Genomic DNA, 25316 nt, shown 5'->3' with positions numbered 1-25316 from the left:
ATATCATTTGTTTTAATGAGATATATGTTTTATAAACTATATAAAGGCAATCCATTTTAAGCACTAAATAAAGTCTAATAAAAGGAAATCTGTAAGTTTGTTTAAAGTGATTATAAAGTGTTCATACAAGCATGAAGTGAGATAAAACTTTATAATAAACTAATAAACTTAAAACCACCCAAAGTCAAGTGATATGTTTAGGATTGATATATCACTGTTGAGACTTATATGTAACAATGTCTTCTGTCTGACAGAAAGCTGATCTCACAAGCTTCATATATACAGATATCTGGACAGTTACATAGATCCGATGAAACGTTATTCATTAGGATTGGGGATCCGATTTGAGATAACAGGATGGGTAGATTCATCCTTGTCACCTGTTCATCTCATTGGTATTAATAGGTATAACTAATCCTCAGACTCAAAGGAATGTTAATTGGTCATCCTGAATTACTGAATGTGAGACTTTGATCCTGCTGTCCCACGATCCTTAACAGAGATGACTCTGGGGTGTGAACGGCAAAGGTTGGGTGTCACAGGAGGTAATGTCAGGGTAGTTATACATTGGATTGAGCATTTATCACTCCCGATTAATGGGAGATACATCCAAGGATCGCTTGTGGAAGACTCGACTCTAAATCCTTGCAAGGTGATAGCTTAAGAGTAAGAAATACAGATTTCACTTAACCTATCTATTTGAGTTGACTCGGCCTGTACAAGTAAAACGAACGTCTCGCTATATGTGACTTGACATCACCCATAGTCATAAGATTCAGTTCAAGGATGTAGTTGATAAAGGATCGAATTATACTGTAACTAATACGGAAAGGTTAACGACAGAATCAACCTGTCTTCTTAACGGACTCTGGGGGAATGATTACAGACTTGCCAATAACATACTCAGTACATCATTCCGTTATGCAAAGATTAAATATAATTCTTGAAGAAATTAATTTAACAGGTGCATACGGCCAGAAGTAGTAAGAACCTAATGGATCACACATAAGACTTGGAACCAAAAGAGAGATGAATGTTATTAATTGATGGAAGCCCAATTGAGCCCAGTAAGGCCCATTTAATTAGAAGGGGGCCGAAATTTATATATAATAAATAAGGAATTATTTTAATTCTATTAATCCTAATTTGATTAGGAATATGAATTAAATTAATTAAGAGATAATTAAGTTAGGAGTTTTAATTAGATTAATATACTCCTATTATTATCCAATTAGGTTATTTATTATTATCCTACATATATTAGATATATAATGAGATAATAATTGGGAATTCTATTCCGAATTGAATTCCTATTAAGTAACCTATTCCTATCTAACTAGGGTTTAGATACAAGTGATTATATATACCCCCTCTATACATGAATTTCGACTAACCCTATCTAACTAGCACAAGTGATTTTCGACCCCCCCAAGTTCGAGGACTAGAATTCTTACGGCTTCCATCGATCGATTAATTTCATCTATTTCCTTTTTCTTTGATCTTGTGTTGGTTAATTAGAGGCAATCTATTTTGGTTGCATCTCATACGGTTGATTCTAACTTAACCTCACCGTGTTTTACTTCGTGCTTGGGAACTCGGAGAAGAGTTGTGGGCGCTTCATTAACAACGGTAGATTGTTCTTCAAAAGGTATTTCTTCTTATCCCTCTTTATATGAAATAACGATTAACGGATCCTATGGTTAAAAGGAAATAGGCTAAAATTTTTATATTTCCGCTGCTATACCTTAGCCTAATTTCCTTCACTACCTAGCTTCTCATGTTCGAGGAAATGACATCACTACAACAAATCATCACTTGCGGCATGGTTAAAGTCGTGGCCCAAGTGTAGTTTTTCCGTGGCTATGCTATTTAGCCACGGAAATTCAAGGTGGGTACCCCCGTGGCACAAGTGAGCGTGGCTAGGTAGTTGCCACAGAAAAATAATGGTCGTGGCATAAATTGGTTTTTATGCCACGGAATAATCTGTGGCTAATCATATACCTTTGCCACGGGTAAAATCGTGGCAAGAGTAAAATACCCATGGCAAGAGATAACGACTCGTGGCAATCAATTCCACTTAGCCACGAGTATAACCGTGTCAAAATAGAACACATCTCACTAGAAACCTTGTTTAGCCACGGACATAACCGTGTCAAAAAGAGAATAGTTGTGGCTAGAAACCTTACTTAGCCACGAACATAATCGTGGCAAACTTGATCAAATTTTAGTAATTTTTTTAATAAATTTCTAATTTCTTTTATTATTATTATCATAATTATAATTATTATTAATTTTTGAATTGAATGGAGCTATGTTAAAGAAGTTGGAACAAAAGAATACAACATAAAAAAATCCAAAATTTTAATCATTCTTAATGAAAAATAAATAATTAATAAATGAATATCAATCATTCTATAATTCTATAATTCGTAAAGAAACTATAGCAACATAAAAAATCTCCTAATTAGAAAAAAAATAGGAAAACAATAAGTTTTATTGTAATGAAATGTGTCACTTACAAATAAAAGATATTTCAAATATTATTAAATCATAAGTAAAATTAACAAATAATATTAATTTTTTTTAATCGTGATAAACTCTACGGATCTGAAAATAAAATATGATTTTATAAAATTATAAAAATTCATATTAATGTTTAGGGTAAAGTATTAATTTAAAAATATTATATTATATAATAATAAAAATGAGAATAAAAATTTATTTATATAACTAAATAAACTTTTATATTTTCATCTACAAAAACCTATAAAGGAACTAAAAAATTAATTAATACAAAAGTTAAGCACCTTAAAATATATGTAGGATAATATAATAAGTTAAAACCCATGATTATCCTAAAATTAATATGTTTGAATTTAATCAGAAAATAATTAATTTACTTGCCACGGAATAAATTACTAGAGATATAAGTAATTTTATGTCACATGTAAATTTTTTCCGTGGCATAAATAGATTTAGCCACACAAAAATAAATGTCGTGGCGAAATTCGTGGCATAAGTATATTTTGCCACGAAAAACAATTACCCATGGCATAAATATATCAAGCAATTTAAAGTTTTTGCTGGAGCCTCTTTTTCCCGTGGCTAAATGAAAATATGCCACGAATTTTAAATTTTTGTGGCATGATTCGTGGCGCAAGTGATGATTTGTTGTAGTGCATCTTCATCAACCCTGCATATCTTGCCTCACTGTTCAAACTGAAAAACGAAGGAGCTATACTTCGTAAATCTGGTGACCATGAGAAAACCAACTACGTTCAGACCTTCTGTAAACCTGAGGGTCATGTAGGTGAAATCTCGAGCACTTCCATGGGTCGGCATCAAAAGATGGCCCATTACATACTGACCAATTTCTTTTTCCCTAAAATCAACTGCACCAACTCAGCAACCAATGTTGAGCAGTGTTTTATATGGCATATGCTGACCTACACACCGATAAACATGCCCGTATTCATAATCGGTGGGTTTCTACGAAGTACAGGAACCCTTAGGTTAGGCTCTTTTATCACCCGAATCCTCAAGGATCACAATGTGGACATGGTTGCATAAATCATCACTCGGGGAACCGAGATTACAGCTGGTGCCCTATTCGGTTTGGCATATGATCAACCTATTGTGCCAAAGAAAGGAAAAGGGGAAGCTGTCCAGAACGCTGAGGGGGCGGTGACTTGAAAGGGAAGAACTCAAAGAAAGAGGAAGGCTGTCCAGAGCACCTCTAAAGCTGCTACTTCTGCCCCAAAGAAGGTTAAATTTGTATGTGGAGGAACTAAGCCTCAGATTCAACAAGGACAGGGTGGATCTAGGTCAGCTGAGAAAAGACCTAGGCAAGCTGAGCCTGAGACAGAAGAAAGAGAGGTTGATGACCAACCATTAAGGAAGAGGAAGAAGCAGCTCAATTTTGAGTTAAGACCTATCGATGCACTACCAACTAATGTCGTCGTTCCTCCTAACTCACACTGTGTACAAAGTCAAGACGTTGACGCTGAGCAACAGATAGATGATCAGGAAGAACGAGACCAACTGGGTGGTCAGTTTATCGAGGAAGAATTGGAGGAACAGTTTGAGGAAGAAGAACTGGATGATGAGTCTGAAGAAGAAGAAAGTGGTCAGGATGACACTGAAGAAATAGCTGATGATGAGCACCTTGAACCAATCAACACTGAGTTGGTTGACGAAGAAGAAACTGAGCACACGTCAAATGCTCTCGCTGTTCAAAGGGAAGCTTCACCCACTGACTCCATTGAGTCCATTCCTTATGACCCTACTCGTCCAAAGCTAAAGAGACCGAGGAAGAAGAAGGCTTTTCGAGCAAAAGAAGCTGCTGAGTTGGACGACAATGCAGTCTGGATAGCGGCAGACAATGTTCAACTTCTAGATAAAGTATTTCTACTTTGGGAAAAGTTCAGAAGGCGCAGGAAGCTGTCTCGTGGACTTTTCCTTAAATGTCGAAACATTCTGCCGAAGACTGACGAAGACAGAAGATGCATGAATCCTATTGGCCAACGACGCTGAGCACGCCCAGAGTGATAACGATAGGAAGTCGTTTCCCTCCAACGGTTATTTCGAAATTCGAAATGACCAGGTGCCTCAAGTGTCACTATATAAAGGCCATCCATTTGCTTCAATCGATGCAGATCTTCAACTATTCGAAACGCTGACCAAATTCATACTTGAAGTTTCTGTGAGAAAAGCAAAGCAAATACCTTACACCAATTCTTAATCTTTGTGTAAAAGTCTAGAGTGATTTCCAATCATCTAAAGTGTCTTAGCAATCGTTGTTTAAGACAAACACTTTATCATTTCTAGAAGAATAGAAAGGAGAGGATGGGTACTCGGTTATAGTACTCAGCATAGATATAGGAGTGAGTAGTGGTATGGAGGAAGGTACTCTTGTTATACTCAGCTTCTATCTGTAAAAGGTTTCATGCTCTACCTTTAAAGAGCTCAGTAGAGAATTCAAAAAGCTCGGAACGAGTTCCGGGGACTGGACGTAGGCAGAGAGGCCGAACCAGGATAAGTCTGCTGAGTAAGATCTTTCTAACCCTTAAACTCCTTTAATATATATTACTTGCTATAAAACTGACTAAGTAAAGAACTCACGCTGAGTTAAGTTTACTAAGAAGCTGAGTTCAGGAATAGACTCTAAGTGCTATTTCCTGACTCAAGTAAAGAAGCAGACTTAGTCACAAGTTGACTAAGCTTGTGTCTTGAATCTACTTAGTGACGCTGTGTAAACCTTTTCATAAAAAAAGAAGTCAGCCTCAATGGACAATTTTTTTAAATAGTTCCTATCCCCCCTCCTTGGAACTAACTTGTCACGTTATAAGGGACCAGCATTGTTTTAGGTCATAAAATATCTGAGAAAGGATTAGAAGTGGATAGAGCAAAAACTTCAGTGATAGAAAAGTTACCCCCTCCAACTACTGTTAAGGGAGTACAATCATTTTTAGGACATGCAGGTTTTTACAGACGATTTATAAAAAACTTATCTGTAATTTCCAAACCACTTACTAACTTGCTTATGAAAGATTCAACCTTTGATTTTAATGAAGACTGTGTTAAAGCTTTTGAAACATTGAAAGCAGCTTTAGTCAGTGCACCCATAATTGCTAAACCCGATTAGGATTTACCTTTTGAAATCATGTGTGATGCAAGTGACTTAGCCGTAGGATGTGTTTGAGGTCAAAAGAAGGATAAGAAGCTTCATATTATTTATTATGCCAGTCACACACTGTCTGGTGCTCAATTAAATTACACCACAACCGAGAAAGAAATGCTAGCGGTAGTTTTTGCATGTGATAAGTTTAGGTCGTACCTGTTAGGATCTAAAGTTATTATATATACCGATCACGCAGCTTTAAGGTATCTATTTGCTAAAAAAGATGCAAAACCGCGTCTGATTAGATGGGTTTTGTTATTACAAGAATTTGATATAGAAATTAAAGACAAAAAGGGAGTAGAAAACCTTGTCGCCGATCATCTATCAAGACTTGAAGATGAAAACGGTCCTATAGGTGAAACCATCGGTATACGAGATGATTTCCCTGATGAATATCTCTATCAGATAAAAAGTGTCATGTCACCATGGTATGCGGATATAGCCAATTATCTCGCAGCTAACATTGTTCCAGAAGGGTTAAATTTCTATCAAAAGAAGAAATTCTTTTTCGATATTAAACAGTATTTTTGGGAAGATCCCTTATTGTTCAAAACTTATGGTGATGGTATGATTAGGAGATGTGTTAGCGAAAATGAATACGGGTCTATAATGTCAGAATGCCATTCAAGCTCTTACGGAGGGCATAACGGCGTAAGCAAAACAGTTGCTAGGATATTAGAATGCAGATTCTTTTGGCCTACATTGTTTAAGGACATTCGTTCATTTATTATTCGGTGTGACAAATGTCAAAGAACCGGGAATTTAGGAAGGAAAGATGAGATGCCTCTCACAAACATGTTAGAAGTTGAAGTCTTCGACGTGTGGGGGATCGATTTCATGGGACCTTTTCCCCCTTATTTTGGTAAAACTTATATTTTAGTAGCCGTAGATTATGTTTCGAAATGGGTTGAAGCAATTGCAACACCTACGGATGATGCTAAGGTTGTCGTTAAGTTTCTTAAAGATATATTTTGTAGATTTGGATGCCCTAGAGTCATGATAAGTGATGGAGGTACCCATTTCATAAACCGAAGTTTTGAATTACTTATGAGAAAATATGGAGTACACCACCGCGTATCTACGCCATACCATCCTCAATCGAATGGTCAAGCGGAGATATCAAATAGGGAACTCAAATGGATTTTAGAGAAAACAGTTTCGTCTTCAAGAAGAGACTGGTCTTGTAAACTTAACAATGCGTTATGGGCATACCGTATTGCATTTAAAACACCAATAGGAATGACACCATACCGATTAGTGTATGGAAAAGCATGCCATTTGCCAGTAGAATTAGAGCATAAAGCTTATTGGGCTATTAAAGCACTTAACTATGATTTACAACAAGCAGGTAAGAAACATTTGTTCGACTTGAATGAGTGGGATGAATTACGTCATTTATCTTACGAAAATGCGAAAATATATAAAGAGAAAGTGAAAAAATGGCACGATGCCAAAATTAAAGTCAAAAGCTTTAGCGTTGGAGATAAGGTGCTGTTATTTAATTCACGACTCCGATTATTTCCAGGTAAACTTAAGTCTAGATGGACAGGACCATATTTAGTCATTAAAACATTCGACTATGGATCTTTAGAACTTGAAGGACCTAACAGAGTTCGTTTTAAAGTTAACAGTAATAGATGCAAAATCTATTATGAAAATGCTCCAATTAAGGGAACCGAGTTCATAACAGAATTTCATGAAGATTAATTCGTTAATTTTCATGTACTTCTTTTATTTTGTTTTTGTTTGAATTTTTATTAGTTTTGATTTTATTTTTAATTTAATTTAATTTTATTTTATTTTTACACATGTCATTTTTATGATTTTAAGTTATTAGATGAATTTATATTAAGTTTTAGATGCATAAAAATATATTTTAGTCATGTTTTTAATCAGATTTTAGGTAAATAGTTCGAATTAGAAGAAATTAGCAATTCTCGATCGAGAATCCAGGATTCTCAGTTGAGAATTCACACTTTCAGAATTGTCCAAGACGGTAAGAAATTTTCTGATCTTACCGAGAATTAATATTCTCGGCCGAGAATCAAAATAGAGGGGTTTCGACGCCTGATTTCCAAGAGGAAATCAGCGTGTCGTGACCGAGAATCAGGATTCTCGGTCGCGACACGGGTGTTTTCTGCACCATCAGACCTGTTTCTTCTTCTTCATAGCTGTTCATACTCGAAAAATTGAGTTTCTTCAACTCCAAGAGGTCTGATTTTATGCATTTTCGCATTAAAAAGACACACTATTTCATCCTATGATCCCTATAAATAAATCAAGAGGTTCAGAGTTCTGTTACATACTTTTCTATTCATCTCTGTCAGACAAAACTCTGATATTCTAAACACCATTTTCAAACAAAGTTACAGAAACATTTTTGTTCCTCCAAACACCATGACTACCAAACTCAAATCTTCCAAGAAGATTGTTGCCGCACGCCGTAAGTGTATTGATTTATCAGAACGCTATGGTGCACCATTCCCCATTTATAACCATGATGAAGGCAGACGTTATTATCGATTCCGTTATGCTATATTTTTCGGAATGCTTTACATGGATGAGTTCTTAAATGATGAACTCGGGATTATCGATGATATAAATCGCTATTTAGAGAATTTGGGCTGGACCAAATTCGCCCACATGAAGTTTCCAATCATCGGAGATTGGATCCTTGAGTTTCTATATACAGTACGCTTCGTGAATAAGCATCGGGTTCGTCTGAGTTTTCGCAAGGATGGCGAAACTTTCACTTTCGGTTACCCTGAATTATATGCCTGGTTTGGTTTCCCACCACGGGATACTTCATACCACCATCCTGGCAGGGATATGAATTCTAGAGACATATGGAGGATGTTAACGGGATTCCGGCGTTTCAATCCGAGTCTGGCCTACAACAAATGCATCCACTCCAATTAAATGCTTTATTTGCACAAGTTCATGTGTCATAGTTTATTTGGACGAACCGACAGCAGTATGGTCCAAGACACCGACTTGTATGTCTTAGGCGATATATTTCAAAGCAACACAATAAACTGTTCCAAAATATTGATGGAAGGTTTGATTGTCGCTTCTCGTTCCAAAGAAAAGAAGATTGGATATGGGAATATTATATGTGGCATAATACTGGGAGCCAAAGGAGCATCATCTCTTCCTTGGACTGATGCAGAACCGTTAACGGTAATAGATGCAAAATCTATTATGAAAATGCTCCAATTAAGGGAATTGAGTTCATAACAGAATTTCATGAAGATTAATTCGTTAATTTTGGGTGTACTTCTTTTATTTTGTTTTTGTATGAATTTTTATTAGTTTTGATTTTATTTTTAATTTAATTTAATTTTATTTTATTTTTAGACATGTCATTTTTATGATTTTTAGTTATTAGATGAATTTATATTAAGTTTTAGATGCATAAAAATATATTTTAGTCATGTTTTTAATCAAATTTTAGGTAAATAGTTCGAATTAGAAGAAATTAGCAATTCTCGGTCGAGAATCCAGGATTCTCAGTTGAGAATTCACACTTTCAGAATTGTCCAAGACGGTAAGAAATTTTCTGATCTTACCGAGAATTAATATTCTCGGCCGAGAATCAAAATAGAGGGGTTTCGACGCCTGATTTCCAAGAGGAAATCAGCATGTCGTGACCGAGATTCAGGATTCTCGGTCACGACATGGGTGTTTTCTACACCATCAGACCTGTTTCTTCTTCTTCATAGTTGTTCATACTCGAAAAATTGAGCTTCTTCAACTCCAAGAGGTCTGATTTTATGCTTTTTCGCATTAAAAAGACACACTATTTCATCCTATGATCCCTATAAATAAATCAAGAGGTTCAGAGTTCTGTTACTTACTTTTCTATTCATCTCTGTCAGACAAAACTCTGATATTCTAAACACCATTTTCAAATAAAGTTACAGAAACATTTTTGTTCCTCCAAACACCATGACTACCAAACTCAAATCTTCCAAGAAGATTGTTGCTGCACGCCGTAAGTGTACTGATTTATCAGAACGCTATGGTGCACCATTCCCCATTTATAACCATGATGAAGGCAGACGTTATTATCGATTCCGTTATGCTATATTTTTCGGAATGCTTTACATGGATGAGTTCTTAAATGATGAACTCGGGATTAGCGATGATATAAATCGCTATTTAGAGAATTTGGGCTGGACCAAATTCGCCCACATGAAGTTTCCAATCATCGGAGATTGGATCCTTGAGTTTCTATATACAGTACGCTTCGTGAATAAGCATCGGGTTCGTCTGAGTTTTTGTAAGGATGGCGAAACTTTCATTTTCGGTTACCCTGAATTATATGCCTGGTTTGGTTTCCCACCACGGGATACTTCATACCACCATCCTGGCAAGGATATGACTTCTAGAGACATCTGGAGGATGTTAACGGGATTCTGGCGTTTCAATCCGAGTCTGGCCTACAACAAATGCATCCACTCCAATTCAATGCTTTATTTGCACAAGTTCCTGTGTCATAGTTTATTTGGACGAACTGGCAGCAGTATGGTCCAAGACACCGAATTGTATGTCTTAGGCGACATATTTCAAAGCAACAAAATAAACTGTTCCAAAATATTGATGGAAGGTTTGATTGTCGCTTCTCGTTCCAAAGAAAAGAAGATTGGATATGGGAATATTATATGTGGCATAATACTGGGAGCCAAAGGAGCAGCATCTGTTCCTTGGACTGATGCAGAACCGTTTCCAATGATGGATTATGAATTTTTGGAAAAGAGGGCCTCGTGAAACGTATCTTTCGGGTTGGCCCAAGGTTTCTTTCTGCGGAAGAAAGACAGATCTTCATGCAGATGAAGATTGAATGCTATAGGGCAAGAAGAATCCCACTTCCGCGGGATGATTATGTAGTTTCAATTTTTTAAGTTTTGATTGTTTTTGTTTGTGTTTGTTTCGTTTTTTTTAATTTTTCTTTGTATATATGTTTTTTGTTTAAACTTGTACATATGTGTTATTGAATAAAATTTCTATTCATTTCAGTTCATTTCTTAGTTTGATTCTTGTTTGTTCCATATTCTATACGATAATGAATCAATCCGTATTAAATCCACTTCATATTAATCAATTCTAATCATTCTTACAATATGAACATGATAATGATTTAATGAACTTATATGATCTTCCATAATTAACACATATGTCCATAATTTCATCGAATTATGTATCTGAATCATACTTAATTCATTTGATTTTGTTTAACAGTTTAAGGTTTTAAAATGATTTAATGCATACATGAACTTGTATTTATTTCATTTAAGAAGATTCATTTAACTTATATCTATTAATGCCCATTAATGATTCATTAACTCTAAATTAAAGCATTAATGTTTCATAATTGTTCATTATTCCCCAATTAATAAGGACAAACCTTTGGTTTTCCTTGTATTTAATGCTTTTTAATTTATGTTTTCAAGTACAGGTACAATTTTAATTCATTTCATAGCATAATTACTCAGAAAATTGCACGAATGGAGTTAATATGCGCGATTTTCAGCCACCAGGGACGAATTCTCGGCCGATAATTAAATATTCTCGGTAAGATCAGCGAAAACGAACCAATTTCAGAGAAATTTTCTCTCTGAAATTGACGTGTCGCGATCGAGAATCCGGATTCTCGGTCGCGACACGCATGTTATATGGCATGTGGAGTCCGAATTTGGCACTAAAATTTGCCTATTCCTATTCCTAATCTTCCTATAATTCACTCTATTCAACCCTATATATACCTACTCCTTACACAAACATCACATCACCTCAATTTTTACCCAATCCTTCACTCTGAACTCTTCCCAATACACAACTTTTACTCTTCCCAATTTATTCATCACCATTCTCAATCAATTACCCCTTTCATCTACCTTCTCTTTCATTCATTAACCTTTACTATTCCCAACTCTTCTTCAACCTTTGGCTATTCTCTCTACATCTCTTCTTCTCTAATTTCAAACCCTAACACCACCATCATGCATAGAACCAAAGTTGCCGGAATCAAGCCTAAAGTTACGGAAGCAAATCGCCTTCGTATTCATTGTGGAGCTTATTTCGATATAGCTTCCGAGGAAGAGGCAAGTCGTTTCACTCATTTTTCAAATGCAAAGAGGGAGTTTGTCGACATACACTTCCTTGATTTTGATTCGGTAAGAGAGTTAAACTTCTCTACTCGGATTAATGCTTACCTTGATACTTTAGGTTGGCAAACTTTTGCTTCAATGAAATTTCCTAGTATCACGGAGTATATTGTGGAATTTTTGGTCACTTTGCAAATTGGTAAGAAGAAGAATTTCATCACTTTTAGAAACAATGGTGTGACTTACACTATTGATTATGAAGCAATGGGAAATATGTTTGGTTTTCCTGCTAGTGATTTCTTTGACAAGCCTAAGGATTTTGATAATGATACCATTTGGAATACTCTTTCGGGTCAAGACTATTTTTACTCAAAAAATACTTCAAGCAAGATGATTAAGGACAATTGTTTGTTTTTCTTTCACAAATTCTTGAGTTTTTCTTTGTTTGGTCGTGTTGAGTGTTCCAAAATTCAAGTTCGGGATTTGTTCGTTTTTTATTGTTTGTTGAAAGGTTTAAGGGTTGATAGCATTGGTATGCTATTTGATAACTTGTATCATGCTTCGAGGGCTCACACTACTCAAGTCCTTCTAGGTAATTTTATTACCGCTTTAGTATTGGGTGCACGTGGAGAATTGGCCGATTATGATATGTCTTCCTACCATGGCTATGTTTCGCTTTTGAATATTTCGGCTTTTGAACGAGCTCACTTATTGGTTTCTTCATGTCCTCCCGTTTTTGTTTCTTATGAATCACGTATTGCCCATCTCGTGGTAATATTAGAGGAGGAGCTTCGAGTTCTCAATTTGTAGGTACTGAAGAAGGAGGAGCGGAGGAGGAAGCGGAGGATGAACCACAAGCACAACCCCAAGCCCAATCCAATCCATAATGATGTATCGGAAAATACAACATTTTTGTTACTCGACCACCCATCAGGAGAAGAAAAAACAACGAGTACACTAATCAGTAAGATTGAAGAAGTAGCAATTAATGCAAAAACAGCCAATTGGAAAGCAATAGTCATGTTTCTAATCCTCCAAGCTACCAACAAAAGAACTATACCATTTGATCCCTCTATTAATATTAACCAAAAAAATTGTAAAAAAAAAAATACATCATGGGGAGATTGTGCCATGAATTCATTGATTCTCTATGACTTATTACTACTCCTTTCCCCTTTTGTTTATTTGAACATGGAGTCGAGAGTAGTTTTTTACTTCACAAATAGTCATACTAGATCCGACATCCGACATCCGTCTATATATTATAGATATATAAATAGACTTATCGACTGATACCTAATTTCTTTTTATAGTACAGTGATGGTATCAACTCCTATGACCATTTCTATTCGGCGGAAAAAAATAAAATAGTAAAATAGAAATTATCTTTCAGAGAGATGGCCGAGTGGTTGATAGCTCCGATCTTGAAAACCGGTATAGTTTGCAAAGAACTATCGAGGGTTCGAATCCCTCTCTCTCCTTTTCTCGATGAATAAATTTATGTGTTTAAGGGAAATGGCTCGGCTATCCCACCTAGCCGAGCCAGAAAAAAAAGAGATTAGATCTAAATGCGTTGAAAAGAAAGGAAAAAAGAATACTTTTTATTTAAGTATGACTTAAGCCACCCAATCCATATGTATTATAGAATCAAATCGATTCCCACTTTAAGTATAAGTATTTGATCTCTTGTCTCAGTTAATTAAGAGGAGTCATGGAGAGAACGGGTTCAAAATCATGATCAATTCCTTTTTCAAATCCTGCTGCAGCTGCATGAGCCCTCCCCGCGTGCCATAAATGAATCAATGTTGGACTTATTGGATCTTTAGCAATTCATGCCAAGATTGATCATTGGGGGTCTTTAGAAAGCCCATTTTATGAAATCTCTGAGGGATCAAAAAAAGTACGGATGTTTTATTGATCACCAAATAGTGACGAACACTATATGTTAGCAGCAGGAAATTCCTTGGCGCTGAATCGAGGTGTTCAGGAAGAACAGGTTGCACCAGCTCGATATCGTCAAGAATTCCTGACTATTGCATAGGAACAGGTCCATCTTCGAATTATTTTTCCCTTCCAATATTTTTCTATTGGAGCTTCCCTCATTCCTTTTATCGAGCATAATGATGCGAATTGGGCTTTAATGAGTTCGAATATGCAACGTCAAGCAGTTCCACTTTCTCGGTCCGAAAAATGCATTGTTGGCACTGGATTGGAACGCCAAGTGGCTCTAGATTCAGGGGTTCCTACTATAGCCGAACACGAGGGAAAGATAATTTATACTGATATTGACAAGATCATTTTATCGGGCAATAGAGATACTCTACGCATTCCATTAGTTATGTATGAACGTTCTAACAAAAATACTTGTATGCACCAAAAAACCCAGGTTCAGCAGGGTAAATGCATTAAAAAGGGACAAGTTTTAGCGGATGGTGCCGCTACCATTGGTGGCGAACTCGCCTTGGGGAAAACGTACTAGTAGCTTATATGCCATGGGAAGGTTACAATTTTGAGGATGCAGTACTCATTAGCGAACGTCTGGTATATGAAGATATTTATACTTCTTTTCACATACGTAAATATGAAATTCAGACTCATGTGACAAGCCAAGGGCCTGAAAGGATCACTAATGAAATATCGCATCTAGAAGACCATTTACTCCGAAATTTAGACAAAAATGGAATTGTGATGCTGGGGTCTTGGGTAGAGACAGGCGACATTTTAGTAGGTAAATTAACGCCTCAAATAGCGAAAGAATCATCGTATGCTCCAGAAGATAGATTATTAAGAGCCATACTTGGTATTCAAGTATCTACTTCAAAGGAAACTTGTCTAAAATTACCTCTAGGTGGTAGGGGTCGAGTTATTGATGTGAGATGGATCCAGAGAAAGGGGGACTCCTGTTATAATCCAGAAACGATTCATATATATATATTTTACAGAAACGTGAAATCAAAGTGGCTGATAAAGTAGCTGGAAGACATGGAAATAAAGGCATCATTTCAAAAATTTTGCCTAGATAAGATATGCCCTATTTGCAAGATGGAAGACCTGTTGATATGGCCTTCAACCCATTAGGAGTACCTTCACGAATGAATGTAGGACAGATATTTGAATGCTCACTCGGGTTAGCGGGGGGTCTGCTAGATCGACATTATCGAATAGCGCTCTTTGATGAGAGATATGAACAAAAGGCTTCGAGAAAACTAGTGTTTTCTGAATTATATGAAGCCAGTAAGCAAACAACAAATCTGTGGGTATTTGAACCCGAGTATCCGGGAAAAAGTAGAATATTTGATGGAAGAACATGGGATCCTTTTGAACAGCCTTTTATAATAGGGCAGCCCTATATCTTGAAATTAATTCATCAAGTTGATGATAAAATACATGGATGTTCCAGTGGACATTATGCACTTGTTACACAATAACCCCTTTGAGGAAGGGCCAATCAAGGGGGACAACAGGTCGGAGAAATGGAGGTTTGGGCTCTAGAGGGATTTGGTGTTTCTCATATTTTACAAGAAATGCTTACTTATAAATCTGATCATATTAGAGCTCGCCAAGAAGTGCTTGGTATTATGATATTGGAGGAACAATACCTAAACCTGAGGATGCTCCAGAATCTTTTCGATTGCTCGTTCGAGAACTACAATCTTTGGCTCTAGAATTGAATCGTTTCCTTGTATCTAAGAAGAACTTCCAGATTAATAGGAAGGAAGCTTAATCGGAATGAATTAGAATTTTTCTTCTATGATTGATCGGTATAAACATCAACAACTCCGAATTGGATCAGTTTCGCCTCAACAAATAAGGGCTTGGGCCACTAAAATCCTACCTAACGGAGAGATTGTTGGAGAGGTGACAAAACCCTACACTTTTCATTACAAAACCAATAAACCTGAAAAAGATGGATTATTTTGTGAAAGAATTTTTGGGCCTATAAAAAGTGGAATTTGTGCTTGTGGAAATTATCGAGTAATAAAAAATGAAAAAGAAGACCGAAAATTTTGTGAACAATGCGGGGTCGAATTTGTTGATTCTCGGATACGAAGATATCAAATGGGCTATGATAGCGTTAACGGCTAGTGTAGTATTTTCTACGACAAAATGTGTATTATGATAAGTGCGTTACGACTATGGATGTGATCTTTCTAAGTGCTCTATCTTTACTAGACGTCACTACTTAGGGGCAAGTGTACCCCGTCGTATCAAGTAATAATCCGGTTAAGACCGGGTATCGAATCCACGGGATTTATAACTGCAAGTATTAAACGACTCGGTTTTATACGTTATTTAAGCGGTGAATACTTTGAGGTTGATATGGGGACCAACTACAAACTACTCCTAACTACGGGTGAAACAAATTTATATAACAAAACTCTACGAAATGATATGGAAGGCGATAAGTTATAAATATGACAAACAATGACTCTCAATATATAAACGGTTGATGATTTACTCTTGCAATGACGACTACGTATAGTGTGACCGACCCGTGAAGTACTTAGACTATGTGGTTCCTAGTCAAGGCGTGTCTAATGCTTGGGACCGGAAATTAGGGCCCGTAAGTTCCGTGGTTTGTCAATTCCTACGGTTTCCGGAGCGTCACTTCCGGTAAGGCAACACCTATATGAATCCCTAAAGATAGCCCGAATGGCGTCGGAAATCGCGTTCTTCCTACACAATAATCAATTACGAATATTAAAACAAGTAGCAAACATCAGCACAAATATAAAGAAAGATATTATGAATCATAAGTTATAAATATGGAGAATGTAAATATGAAATACAACCAAGCCTAGTACATAGGAAGAGTACAAGCTAATTAGCAAGTGAAAAGGGAAGAATCCACCCTCGGAACTAGCTAACCGGACTCAAGGCCGTCTCTTAGGACTTGGAGGTGGAACTTTCGAGCTTGGTGAACGGAGGTGGAACGGAACTTCGACGGAATGCCGTAATCAACGAACAAGCTCTCAAGGTGATAGAGAATTGCTATATAAAATCTGAATCTAAAACTAAAATAGCAAGAACTTCAAAATATGAAATTTGTCTATACAAAGAGGTATATCAAATGAGTGCTAGTCATTCTTATTTATACACATCATGCTAGGGGTAAAATCATAATTTCACAAGGTACAAGCATGGAGCAACATTATTTTGTGCAGTTTTCCCATACCACGCCGCACGTATGGTAGGGGACGCCTTGCATATTGGCCCATTCCTTCAATAATTTCCTGCATGTGGACCTAATTCGGATCTTGTTGTCTCAACCACGCCCCGCGTATAGTGATATACGCCGCGCGTGGTTGAGCTCCTGGCGTTTTATTGCTCGAATTACACCATTTACGCCCTGCGTATCCAAAAACACGCCTCGCGTACCGATAGTTGACTTAGGAGACAATGCAGTCTGACTTTCAGGATTGGGCTTATCATTTCTGACATATGTTACACGCATCGCGTGGTGGTTGAGACGCCCCGCGTATCGGTGACTAGATCCCACGTGGTGCCTGTGGATTGAACAATTATTTCTGACCAAGTGTTCCACGCCCCGCGTGAAGGGTGATACGCCCCGCGTATGTTGGAGAATTTTCGCTCCTTGCTCGTACCTGAAATACAATTCTCGAGAGCCGAGTTAGCTTGACGTTTTATTTTCTAAATTAATCAAAAATAAGGAAAATTAACCGAAAGTACAGAATTTATTTTTATTTCATTATTTTATTAAAAGACTCTATTTTTGCAATTAAACTTATTTATTTCATCTAAAATTAAACAGTAAATCATGCTAAAAGATAGGGACGAAATGCTCCTATCAGGCTACATCAAACTGGCATGCCCCGTAACTCATGTGTGGTACTTGAAACGTCTTCCTAGTTATATCTCCAATCTTTTAGATAAACCTCTTAAAGAATTAGAAGGCCTAGTATACTGCGATGTGTGATTTGATCGAAATTCTGATTTTACAGTTTTGGAATGAAAAACTGTCATCCCATTTAATCGAATTGGGATGCCCTGGATCTGGCATGTCTCTTGAGAGGAGTACAATGAAGCTCAGAATTATGGGTGTATTCAATACTCCCCAATAAAAGAGGAATTGGTCTATGGTCGATGCAGTAACAAAAAAATAGGAATTCCTAGTTGTACCTCGGAAAAACTGACTTCTTTCTTTTGCTTTTGTGGAATTAGTCATTCCCTTTCTTTTTTAGAAAGAAACTTTGTTTATATTCAAGTAAGCAAATATGTCATGGTTACAGGAGTCTATACATCGCATATAGGCTTTAATAGCATCGTGGCATAACCGTCGAGGTGAGTTCGGGACCTAAAAGATTGAATAGAAAGAGACATAGACAAGTAAATCTCTTATGAATTCTAAGGTATTGGGAATTCATCATTCGAAGGGAAGTAGACTACTCAAGAATTTCACATTTCATTTAGGTCGTAATTGTGAGAATTGAATAAAGAATTCAGAAATTCTAAAAAAATGTATTAAAGAAGAATGAATTAATGAAGGCTTGCTTGGTACTCATTGGGAACTTGAGTAAGGAGTAGCTCTTTTTGGGGTTTTATCGAATTTGAAAGCAGGAACCCTTTTCTTTCTATTTTGTATAACTATTAACTACTTGAGCCGGATGAAAGGAAACTTTCACGTCCGATTTGGAAGGGGGGAGGCCTATAGGATCCTATCCCAATTTTTCTTTTGCTAGGCCCATAGCTAAGAAACCTATTTTTTTACGATTACGAGGTTCATTTCAACATGAAATCCAATCCTGGAAATACAGTATTCCACTTTTTTTTACTACCTAAGGCTTCGATACATTTCGAAATCGAGAAATTTCTACAGGAGCTGGTGCTATTCCAGACCAATTAGCTGATCTGGATTTGCGAATTATTATAGATTGTTCATCGGTAGAATGGAAAGAATTAGGGGAAGAAGGGCCCACATGGAATGAATGGGAAGATCGCAAGGTTGGAAGAAGAAAAGATTTTTTAGTTAGACGCGTGGAATTAGCTAAGCATTTTATTCGAACAAATATACAACCAGAATGGATGGTTTTATGTCTATTACCAGTTCTTCCTCCCGAGTTGAGACCGACCATTCAGATAGATGGGGGTACACTAATGAGTTCCGATATTAATGAACTCTATAGAAGAGTTATCTATCGGAATAATACTCTTATTGATCTATTAACAACAAGTAGATATACGCCAGGGGAATTAGTAATGTGTCAAGAGAAATTGGTACAAGAAGCCGTAGATACACTTCTTGATAATGGAATCCGCGGACAACCAATGAGGGACGGTCATAATAAGGTTTACAAGTCATTTTCGGATGTAATTGAAGGCAAAGAAGGAAGATTTCGGGAGACTCTGCTTGGGAAACGGGTTGATTATTCGGGTCGTTCTGTCATTGTCGTAGGTCCCTCACTTTCATTACATCGATGTGGATTGCCTCGCGAGATAGAAATAGAGCTTTTCTAGATATTTGTAATTCGTGGTCTAATTAGACAGCATCTTGCTTCGAACATAGGAGTTGCTAAGAGTAAAATTCGGGAAAAAGAGCCAATTGTATGGGAAATACTTCAGGAAGTTATGCAGGGGCATCCGGTATTACTGAATAGAGTGCTAACTCTGCATAGAATAGGCATCTAGGCATTCCAACCCATTTTAGTGGAAGGCCATGCTATTTGTTTACATCCATTAGTTTGTAAGGGATTCAACGCAGACTTTGATGGGGATCAAATGGCTGTTCATGTACCTTTATTGTTGGAAGCTCAAGCGGAGGCTCATTTACTTATGTTTTCTCATATGAATCTCCTGTCTCGAGCTATTGGAGATCCCATTTATGTACCAACTCAAGATATACTTATTGGGCTCTATGTATTAACAAGCGGAAATCGTCGAGGTATTTGTGAAAATAGGTATAATCCATGTAATCGCAGAAATTCTCAAAATGAAAGAATTGACGACAATAACCAAAAATATACAAAAGAACCCTTTTTTTTCTAATTCTTCTGGTGCAATTGGTGCTTATCGGCAGAAAATAATCAATTTAGATAGTGCTTTGTGGCTCCGATGGCAACTAGATCAACACACTATTGCTTCAAGAGAAGCTCCCATCGAAGTTCACTATGAATCTTTGGGTACTTATAATGAGATTTATGAACACTATCTAATAGTAAGAAATAGAAAAAAAAGAAATTCTTTGTATATACATTCGAACTACTGTTGGTCATATTTCTCTTTATCGCGAAATCGAAGAAGCTATACAAGGGTTTTGCCAAGCCTCCTCAGATGGTATCTAATTAAATTAGAGGGATCTAAGCTAAGTAATTCTATGACACCGGCATGAATTCCGAAGTTCTTGAATTTCTATGTGAATCAAGATCGAGAAAAGGAAGTTTACAATCATTGACTCAAATCCATTCACATAATCGACAAATGAATTTAAGGATTGATGATTTTGTTGAAAACAATATGGTAATGAATGACAATCTCAACAACTTGAGGAGGGAACACAAGTCCACCCGTCGTCGGATGCTCTCGTTCTTCCGTCGTCAAAATGTTGAAACTTCACCATCTCCACCGGATTCCCCTTCACATGCTTAGGTTTTATCTTTTCTTTAACATTTCCTTTGTTATGTTTTGATACAATTTTTATTTCCATTTTTTTTGGTACAATTTTATTTTTCAATTTTGATGAATGCTTTTTCTATTTTCTTAAGATGAATTTAATTTTCCGTATGAGTTATTTCGTATAATTTTTCGTGTTTTATCAATTTTTGCACCAATGAGGACATGGTCCAAATTAAGTGTGGGAGGAGATATTGCATATATCATTTAACTTTTATTACGACTTAATGCAACGAAATAATTTTGTAGCAACATTTAACATTTTTAAATGCAACATTTCTTGTATGCAAATGTAACACATTTTGCAACGTTTTATTTAAAACATAGTATTTGACATAATATTTTTCAAAATGACATTATTTTAAGTAATATCATTATAACCTTACATTTTCATATGTATGAGTAGACATTTAACTTATGACTATTTTTAGGTTATCATTATCGATAGAAATAATATTTCTATACGGGCAATCATTTTTCAAATTTTTCACAAATCTTCGATACGATTTTAAGTAAAAACGTCTCAAGTGAATGTATTTAAGTAAATAAATTCTTTATTTTCAATCTTTATTTTATATCATGCAATTCATGATACAATAAATCTTATTTTTAATTTTCAATTAGGTTTATAGACATTAAATTGAACTAAACAATTTTTAGCTTGATTTGATTTCGTCTTACATTAACACTAATTGAAGTTTTTAAGGAAACTTTAGCCATAATACATGTTGAATTTTAAGTCAATATAGGATGGATGTGCTATTTTTCTTTTTCCCAATTTACAATTTATAATTTTATAATTCATGTTAATTAAATTAATTAGTCGTATTCTTAACTTTTGGCCACGATTGAGACAAACCTTATCACAATCGAGGTATGAAAGGGAAGAAAATTAAGTACCGTTTACTTTTGGCCACGATTGTGACCACCCTTATCACAATTGAGGTATGGAATGAACGTTTAAAAGCAAAATTTAAGCGTGTTTAAGTTTAACATTACGATTGCGTCCACCCATGGCATGGTCGGTACCTCTTAAGAGAACACAAAAGCAAATAAATGCATATAAAGTTACGATCGAGACCACCCTTATCTTGGGCGTAACTAGGCAAATAAATTAACCTATGTATTTATTCAATTCATTTGAATGCAATAGTTTAGATCTTGGGAAAGGAAATTTTGTGCTTTGAAATGCCTTGAGACGGAAGACTCAATAACATGCGTGCTTATATTGTCCCGAATGCTTCAATTTAAAATTGAAATACAAGACGACTGATATATCGCCTTTATACTAATTAGTTTGATATTTTGCGTATAAATTTGCCATGCAAAGTTAGTCTTTTCGGCTTAACTAATTTAAAATGAAGTACAAAGATATATGTTCTATTTTCATAAAGAGGTTAGTTAAAGAATAAATTCAGTGAAATTTTGCTCGGGACTAGCAAAAGATTAAGTGTGGAGATTTGTTAAGCACAAAATTTACCTAAAATATCATTAATATTTATATCAGTTTTGCTATAAAATCGTGCTGTTTATATCTATTTAGCGTACTTTTACGTCCGAATATGTTTCTTTCATGCAAGGTACCTAAATATTTGGTAAAATCCAAATAGGAACGAAAAGAGGTCAAAAAACAAAGAAAAAACCCTACAAAAAGAGTCAAAGACGACGAAAATCAAACGCATCGAAACGAAGACGAGGACGAAGTCAGAAACGGAGAAAAATATCCTGTGTCACGACCGAGAATCCTCCATTATCAGTCGCGACACGCGTCGCCCAGGCACTTCCCCCTTTCGTTCGAAGGCTGAAAAACTGTTTCTCCATTCTCGGTCGAGAATTTACATTATCGGTAAGTTCAGAAATTCAGGCAGCACAACATATACTTGTTCGTTTTCAAAAAAACGCGTCCGTTCGATTGGATAAGAATGTCTCTTCGCAGCAGACATGTTCCTTAGACTCGACTCTTCAACATCTATAAATAAAGAGTTGAATTCAGAGTTGATAGATGATTTTTTAGAGTTAAGATTTAGTACAGAATTAATGCAGAAATTCTGAGTTAAACGATTCAGAGTTAGAAGTTCGATTTTGTAAAAAGAAATCTGATGTACACACATTGTTTATCAAATAATTACAAATACAGTAGCATTTAGATTTAGATTTAGATTTAGATCAGTTTTTATTAGTTTACATTTTGGTAGTAGATGACCCATCTCTATTCCGAAGATTCAACGAGAAGACTAAGTAGAGGATTTGACCCAGGAGCCTGACAAACTCTAAACGAGGTTCGAGGAAAGGATTGACACCCTGTTCACTTGAAAGTCGATGAAAGCTTCCATGCTTCCTATTCTCTGTAAACTGTATCAATTCACAATTCATTTAATAAAGTTCATATAATTCAATATATTTTTATGTAGCACTTGAGGTAATAAATCCGAAGTGAGTCCTGGTGTTTTCATTAAAACGTAGTTAAATTCAAAATCATTACAAGGAAACTTTGTTGAACACTTAGGCAGATTAATTCTTATGCAAATAAGTATTAATTTGGTTAAGGTAGCAATCTAACCCGACCATAGGAGGATTGTCTGCGGTTCAAAGCCTTTTAATTGAAGGAGTTTACGTTATTACATTTTTATAATTTATACAAAGTTTAAAGTTATTTTCTTTGCTTAATGCAAACAAATAAAATTATTCTCTTATTTAAACACTAAACATTTCTGTTTTGTAATTCATTTTTCAAAACAGAATTGATTTATAACATTCTACATATTCTAACCTAATTCTTATTCAATCAATCTCAAAACCAATTTCAAATAACGATTATCTATTTATATAAACCTTAAGTCGTATTTAATCTACACATAAATAAGTTTTTGTTGAAAAACGTTCCCTGTGGGATCGATATCTTTTTATTACTACAAGCGAAACCGTGCACTTATGGAAATCGCTCAACAACACACTTCCAATGTTCATCAGTAGGGGAATGAAGAAATCGACACAGTTTGTTTACCACAAATGCAATGTCACTTGACTGCCCTGAGCACACTTCTATATTCATCGCCAGAGGTAAAACGTTTCCCAAGATCTTTAGACAATGTGGGAGTTTCCCTCGAAGTCTATGTGGGTTTAGAGTCAACCATCTTCACCCTATAAAAAATATCACTGATATACTTTGCTCGATGTAGGTGAATTCCCTGTTTCATGTATCGAATTTCAACTCCCAAGAAATATTCATCACTTTCCCAAGAAATATTCATCACGACCCAAGTTGCGTATTGGGAATTCTTTTTCAATTTGATAAATGGTTTCAAGAATAAGTGCATGTGTGGTGCCTTATCGTTACCTCGATGCTTGACAAACAATGAGGGGTCGACTTGAGACATTTTGTAGCCAAGTTGAACCAACAAGGCCCGGAACCACTTATGAGGGGTTTGTTTTGTTGGAAATAAGGCTAACGTATGGCAGCGGAAATATAAATTTTTTTAACCTTTTTCCATTAATCCAAGATCTGTTAATCGTTATTTCATATAAAGAGGGATAGAAGAAAATACCTTTTGACGAACTATCTACCGTTGCAAGCGAAGTGCCCTCAACTCTTACTCCGAGTTCACGAGCACAAAACAAAACACAACCCAAATCAAGTTAGTGATCAACCGTGAAAACAATCAAGTATAGATTGTCTCTAATAAATCAACACAAGATCAAGGATAAAGAGAAAGAGATGAAATCAATTGAATCGGTAGGAAGCGGTGGATTATTTCGTCCTCGTCTAGGGGGGTCGAAATTCTCTCTCTTGGTTGCTCTAGTGTGTTTCGAAAATCACACATATAGGGGGTATTTATATTCTCTTGTATCTAAACCCTAGTTAGATAGAATTAGGTTACTGAATAAGAATTTAATTCGGAATATAATTCTTATTTATTATCTATAATTATATCTTAAATATAAAGATAATAATAGTAACCTTATAGGATAATAATAGGAGCAATTTAATCTAATTAAAACTCCTAACTTATTTATCCTTTAATTAATTTAATTCACAATCATAATCTAATTAGAATTGTTAAAATCAAATTAAATTATTCATGTATTTTCATACATGAAAATCGCCCCCCTTATATACTGGGCCTTAGTGGACTCAGTTGGGCTTCCATTAATTAATTAACATCTATTTCTCTTTTGGGCTCCAAGTCTTATGTGTGACCCATTAGGTTCTTATTGCTTCTAGCCGTATGCAACTATTAAATTAATTTTCACAGAATTATATTTAATCTTTGCATAACGGAATGAGTACGCGAAATGTGATTAGTAAATCCGAAACATTCCCCCAGAGCTATAAGAAGAGAGGTTGATTCTGTCGTTGACCTTTCCGTATTAGTTACAGTATAATTCGATCCTTTATCAACTACATCCTTGAACTGAATCTTATGACTATGCATAATGTCAAGTCACATATAGCGAGACGTTCGTTTTACTTGTATATGCCGAGTCAACTCCAATTAGATAGGTTAAGTGAAATCTGTATTTCAAGTCTTAAGCTATCACCTTGCAAGGATTTAGAGTCGAGTCTTCCACAAGCGATCCATGGACGTATCTCCCATTCATCGGGAGTGAAAAATTCTCAATCCAATGTATAATTATCCTGCAATTACTTTCTGTGATACCCAACGTCTGCCGTTCACACCCCAGAGTCATCTCTGTTATGGATCGTGTTACAACAGGATCAAAGCATCACATTCCGTAATCCAGAATCACTAATTAACATTCCTTTGAGTCTGAGGATTACTTATACCTATTAATACCAATGAGATGAACAGGTGATAAGGATGAATCTACCCATCCTGTTATCTCAAGTCGGGTCCCCAGTCCTAATGAACTTCTTTTCATTGGATCCATGTAACTGTCCA

The 25316-nt window shown here is 35.9% G+C and overlaps 1 pseudogene; it reads left to right on the top strand.

Moving 5' to 3' along the window:
* The first annotated feature begins 13924 nt into the window (after window positions 1-13924).
* LOC136218973 (DNA-directed RNA polymerase subunit beta'-like) lies at window positions 13925-20201 on the top strand (annotated as a pseudogene).
* Window positions 20202-25316: the final 5115 nt, after the last annotated feature.

Source organism: Euphorbia lathyris, chromosome 2 (assembly GCF_963576675.1).
Source record: "Euphorbia lathyris chromosome 2, ddEupLath1.1, whole genome shotgun sequence".
Taxonomy (NCBI): domain Eukaryota; kingdom Viridiplantae; phylum Streptophyta; class Magnoliopsida; order Malpighiales; family Euphorbiaceae; genus Euphorbia; species Euphorbia lathyris.
This window is presented reverse-complemented; position numbering and strand designations above follow the sequence as displayed.